The 4,468-nt window shown below is 41.3% G+C and overlaps 1 non-coding gene across 1 annotated transcript; it reads left to right on the top strand.

Annotated features, from left to right (window-relative positions):
- Positions 1-1,214: 1,214 nt before the first annotated feature.
- On the top strand, positions 1,215-1,344 carry LOC125999720 (small nucleolar RNA SNORA22). The gene has a single exon (XR_007492198.1). It is a non-coding gene; the product is annotated as a small nucleolar RNA SNORA22 (small nucleolar RNA).
- Positions 1,345-4,468: the final 3,124 nt, after the last annotated feature.

Genomic DNA, 4,468 nt, shown 5'->3' with positions numbered 1-4,468 from the left:
GAATGCTGTATTTTTGGGGTTCGCTTCCCAGGACTCTGAGGAGAGCTTCAACAATTCAGAAAAGACAGGACAGGGCTCCCTTCAGGTCCTCTGTTTCATCAGAAAAAGCACAGCCGGGTGGAGACTCTGCAGGTAGAGTAATCAGCACTCTGCCTGGAAACCCCCACATCCAGCCATTTCTTACTCACTTGCTGGGTAGCTTCAGTTTTTGAGGGGTTCGCTTCCCAGGGCTCTGAGGTGAGCTCCAGAGTTCAGGAAAGACAGAGAAGAGTAGGACAGGGCTCCCTTCAGGTCCTCAGTTTCCTCAGAAGAAGCACAGCCGGGTGGAGACTCTGCAGGTAGAGCAATCAGCACTCTGCCTGGAAACCCCCACATCCAGCTATTTCTTACTCACTCACTGGTTCGCTGGGTAGCTTCTGAATGTAGTTTCTTTGGGGTTCGCTTCCCAGGGCTCTGAGGAGAGCTTCCAGAGTTCAGGAAAGACAGAGAAGAGTAGGACAGGGCTCCCTTCAGGTCCTCAGTTTCCTCAGAAGAAGCACAGCCGGGTGGAGACTCTGCAGGTAGAGCAATCAGCACTCTTCCTGGAAACCCCCACATCCAGCCATTTCTTATTCACTCACTGGCTCGCTGGGTAGCTTCCGAATGTAGTTTCTTTTGGGTTCGCTTCCCAGGGCTCTGAGGAGAGCTTCCAGAGTTCAGGAAAGACAGAGAAGAGTAGGACAGGGCTCCCTTCAGGTCCTCAGTTTCCTCAGAAGAAGCACGGCCGGGTGGAGACTCTGCAGGTAGAGCAATCAGCACTCTGCCTGGAAACCCCCACATCCAGCCATTTCTTACTCACTCACTGGTTCGCTGGGTAGCTTCCGAATGTAGTTTCTTTGGGGTTCGCTTCCCAGGGCTCTGAGGAGAGCTTCCAGAGTTCAGGAAAGACAGAGAAGAGTAGGACAGGGCTCCCTTCAGGTCCTCAGTTTCCTCAGAAGAAGCACAGCCGGGTGGAGACTCTGCAGGTAGAGCAATCAGCACTCTGCCTGGAAACCCCCACATCCAGCCACTTCTTACTCCACCTTTTGGTGTTTTAAAATTTAAACGGACATACAAGTATTAAAATCTGAGTCTTTTATATTTCTATTAGAAAATTTATTTTGATTCTTAAGGTATTTAAAAAATTATGTGAAAAATGATGTGGTTAACCTTTTTAAATAATATAGTTAATTTTATTGCACAGTTAACACCCAGGTGTGCTTCATAATACCTTTAGTTTTAATTTTGTGCTATAGCAATGGTTGTTCTTTACCTTTGCATTACAACAACTATCCTTTTAAGTGTATTCAGAAGGTCAGCACATTATACAAATCTGTACATTTGTGTCAAAGTGAAGAAATCTAGTATTGATGAAAAAAATATATATATATTTAATTTTATGAGTAATATTATAAAAGTAACTAAATTTTTAAGCAAATTAACAAGTATCAAATATAATTTTGGTCTTAAGTTCTAAGAAAGGTGTGGAAATGCATCAGATGTCTTTAACTATATTTTATAATGTCTAAACATCTTGTTAATTTGGTATATAATTTTTACAAATTATTCACTTAAAGTCTTCAAAGTAGGAACAGTTGTTTGTTAAAAATTTTAACACTTTATTGCAGCTGCCTTACTGTTTTCCTGTTAAACTAATTTAAAGAAAACCTGTTCATTTACAGCAAATGATATCATACTGCAGAGTGGAGACTCCTTCTACAGTGCTTATTAACCATTTTACTTAACAAAAATTTTTAACTGCTTACATTTTACTTCATGTTTTAAACTTCAAATTAGGATTGTTTTTAAAATGTTTGCTGCTAAATCTAAGCCTTAAAATTTATTTTCAGCAAAGTTCCACTCCAGCTACATTAAGTACTTCAAAAAACTAAGTTTTTCTACAAGAATTTTTTCTTACAAACATGCTGGCTAAATATTTAAAAGCGCTTGTCAATTTTTCTAATGCAAGTTTTGAGCCAATCCTTTTGTCTGTTCATGTGTGTGTTGTGATGAGTGAAAGTGGCCACAATGTTGTGTTTAGTGTTGTTTTGTTTTGTCTGTTTATTTGTTATTTCTATATTTTATGATAAATACAATTTTTAAAGCCTTATCCATTTTTGAAATTTCAATTAATTTTTTTAACCTAGTTTAGTCTGGTCATCTGACAGACTGTGACATCCTGCTAAAATTCATGTGTTAAGCTAGCTTTGTCCTGACAGCATGGCAGAAAGTGTAGGGGATGGTAAACCCCAGATTTCTCAATGGCCATCGGGGATAACTTTTCCCTGGAGAATTTCTAGACTTTGCAATCACCCAGCTTTCCTGCTATGTGTAAGTTAAGGCCTAAAGAATATGGATATGTGGCTAGAGAATAGCTTTAAGATAATAACTAAGAAGTTTAAGAAAGATCCTTTAGGGGCCGGGTAGGTGGCGCTGGAGGTAAGGTGTCTGCCTTGCAAGCGCTAGCCAAGGAAGGACCGCGGTTCGATCCCCCGGCGTCCCATATGGTCCCCCCAAGCCAGGGGCGATTTCTGAGCACATAGCCAGGAGTAACCCCTGAGCGTCAAACGGGTGTGGCCCAAAAACCAAAAAAAAAAAAAAAAGATCCTTTAGATTCAGTTTAAAATTTTTTGAAAAATTGGCTATTGTTAATTATAAAAAATTTTTTTGAATGCTGAAGTCTGACAGAGGTCAGATAACATTCCCGTGGTATTCGAAAATAATTTGTGTAATGTAAATTGCTAGTGTCTTCTGCCTGTAAACCCAGGCCAGAAGACTAAGTAAATTCCTATTTTTTTATATGAAGAATTAAATTCATGGAAATTTTTATTGTAAAAAAGAGCCCCCAAGTAACCATTTTGCCTCCTGCCAAGCTGTTTCCTTATAGACCTCCAGCAGCCTCCCGCAGTCCTGTCTTCATCCACTTCAAAAGAGCCTGTCACCCCTCCTGCTAGCCCACCATTCCTGCGGACCTGTTTCTGACTGTCTCTGCCTAAGGACAATGCTGGATTTGATACTCCGCCTGGTTGCCCTTGATGCCCACTGCCACCAACCACCTCCGTCGCATCAAGGCTTAACTTTAAAACAGGTCACGGGCGTGGGACTTTGCTTACTCAAACCATATATGCGCCCCCCTGTCCAACCATCAGACATTTGCAATCAAACCATTGTGGTTAACAACTCCTCCATCTTCATTATTTTGTTTGCTCCACTGGACTTTCTCCCCATATTGTTACTAAAATGTTTCTTGCTTATCATGACTATTAGCTTTGCTAAAGCCTAGATTAACCATCAAACCTGTTGGTCCAGCTTCCACCTTGAACCTCATCCTGCAGATGGTCAACGCCTCCACCATCACCGACCCCACCTACCAACAGTGCTAGATCTGCTATTCATCTCAACCGCCCTTCTGCCTTGGCAACCCTCTGCCTGTCTCCGACCCCTTCGTTTTGTGCTGCAGCCCCCAGCCTCACTTGGGCATCACCTTGGAACAGGTGGTGGGAATTGAACTTTGCCTTTCGGTACCCTATATGCTTCCCCCTATTCCCCTTATTGAAAATTGTAATCAAATTCTTGTCGTTAATTCCTCCTTTCAGTTCATGATTGCCCCCAATTTAACGTTTTTTGCCTGTTTCACTGGTTTATTTCCCCCATTGTTTCACATTTGTTTCTTCAGTCCAAGGACTACTGTGTTTTGGTTGTTTTAATGCCTAAATTGACTGTTAGACCAAAAATTGCTTTATTACCTCTTAGATATAACTTTTTGTCTCTCTCCCGCTGCAGTAGAAAATCAGACACTACCTTCACCCTAGCCTTATTGATAGGCCTGGATGTTATTGGTGCGGGCACAGAAATTTATTCATTGGTTCATACTCTAGAATCTGTTAATGCCTTATAACTGTTGTTAGAAATGTTTACAAATTTAAAGGAGTTTACACTACTTAACGCACTGTTGAATCCCTAGCAGAGATAGTGCAGAAAAACTGCCGTGGTTTAAATTTGGCAATTTTTTTGAGGGAGGGGGAAATTTGTGTCAGCCTTATAGTAGAATGTTGCTTTTTTAAAATAAACTTGGCTTAGTTAAAGATAGCATTAGACTTGTGGAAGAAAGTCTAGAGGATAGAAATAGACAGAGGGATTAAGATGAGTCTTGATATAAAAATTGGTCCTCTACCTCATCCTGGCTGTCCAAGCTGCTACTTAATTTGGTCCTTTCATTGGCTTTTTTGCTACTTTTTCCTTTGGCCCCTAGGCATTCTGTCGCCTCACAAGTTTTGTTAAGTTTTGATGAGGTTGCCCTAATGTTCAGTGTAGGTCCAATATCAGTGGCTCTCTTAAATGCACCCCATAGGACATGAAGCTATGGATAAACCTACGCTTCAACCTCTGAGCTTTAAGGAGTTTTGAGTATCTTGCTAAATGCCCTCGCTCGCTCTGCTCCAGGCTGTGG

This window comes from Suncus etruscus, chromosome X (genome assembly GCF_024139225.1).
Source record: "Suncus etruscus isolate mSunEtr1 chromosome X, mSunEtr1.pri.cur, whole genome shotgun sequence".
Lineage (NCBI taxonomy): Eukaryota > Metazoa > Chordata > Mammalia > Eulipotyphla > Soricidae > Suncus > Suncus etruscus.
Note: the sequence above shows the minus strand (reverse complement) of the source record. Positions and strands in the feature narration are given on the sequence as shown.